The 1,388-nt window shown below is 52.5% G+C and overlaps 1 non-coding gene across 1 annotated transcript; it reads right to left on the reverse strand.

Moving 5' to 3' along the window:
- Positions 1–311: 311 nt before the first annotated feature.
- On the reverse strand, positions 312–425 carry PTSG_20048. Its single transcript, XR_001137183.1, has one exon. It is a non-coding gene; the product is annotated as a 5S ribosomal RNA (ribosomal RNA).
- Between the last annotated feature and the right edge of the window lie 963 nt (positions 426–1,388).

Here is a 1,388-nt window from a genome sequence, read left to right on the forward strand (position 1 = left end):
CAGTACATGGAAGTAAACGCGTTGAGATGACACGATGTCAGCCAGGCAGTGTGTGTGTGTGTGTGTGTGTGTGTGTGTGTGTGTGTGTGTGTGTGTGTCAAGCAAAGCAACACTGCAAACACACACCACCATCTCTTCACCCCAAGTTGAAGCAAGCAACTCAGCAAACAAAGAAGAAAAAAAGAAGTCAACCAAATCAAGCCAAACTAAGACAAGAGAAGAGGGAAGTGAAGGAGAGACAGCAAGCACCACAGCAGCTACAGCAACAGCAACCACAGCACCCCATATGGGAGAGAGAAAAAAAAAAGGAGAGCAACATCACCCGTGATTCCCGCCTGGTCACCCACGGCAGTACTGAACGGGCCCAAACGGGCTTAGCTTCCGCGATCGGACGAGAGCGGGCGTGATCCCGTTGGTATGAACGTTGCCGACAGTAGAGCAAGACAAGCCATTTATCAAGGCAGAGCCAGCAAGTAGCAAGCAAGAAGAAGAGGAAGAGGAAAATCGCACACACCAAAAACCAGCAGCAAGCAAGCAGAACCGAGCAAACAACCGATTCTGCTTTCCAACCAACCAACCAACCAATCCACTCGCCGTTGCTTCATTCTTCTTCTGCGCAGCAGCTGGTGTGTGTATGATGGTGCTGGTGGTGGGAATGGTGATGGTGATCATGGTCGTCGTCGCTGCTGCTGACAGGCAGGTGAGTTGAGGTGAGGTGAGGTGAGGTGGGGTGAGGTGAGGTGGGGATGTGTCTTTGGTTCATGCACACGCACACACACACACATTGGTGGTTGTGCGTGCCACGTTCCTTCCTTCTTCCTTCCTTCCTTCCTTCCTTCCTTCCTTCCTTCCTTCCCTTCGTCGTCGTCGCTGACGCATTCACACACACGCACATGCACACACACACATGCAGGGAGGGTGCACACTGTCTCTCTCCCCCTTCTCCTCCCTTTCTCCCTTTCATCCATCCATCCTTCCATCGTTGTCCATTTCCTTCTCCTGTGATGCACCACGCACAACCAACCAACCAACCAACCAACGACCACATGAATGACCCATCCATCGACAGGTGAGGGTGAGATTGAGTGCACCCAGTTCTTCCTCCCACTCCGTGCTCCTCCTCTTCTCCTTCTTCTCCTTGCACACAGCGCACAGCAACAACCAACACCACCACCATCAACAACACCAGCAGCGCACGCTGTCATCGTGTACACACAGCCACGCACACACACTTATGTGGACCATCATCCATCCGTGATCACAATTAACACACACCACTGCGTGTGGCACACAAATGCACTCACACACACTCACACACACACACTTGTTCACCGTTGTGTGGTGACAGAACAACTGCCATCAGCCGCCATCATGCAGCGGCCCTGAGA

This window comes from Salpingoeca rosetta (assembly GCF_000188695.1).
Source record: "Salpingoeca rosetta unplaced genomic scaffold supercont1.134, whole genome shotgun sequence".
NCBI classification, from domain to species: domain Eukaryota; class Choanoflagellata; order Craspedida; family Salpingoecidae; genus Salpingoeca; species Salpingoeca rosetta.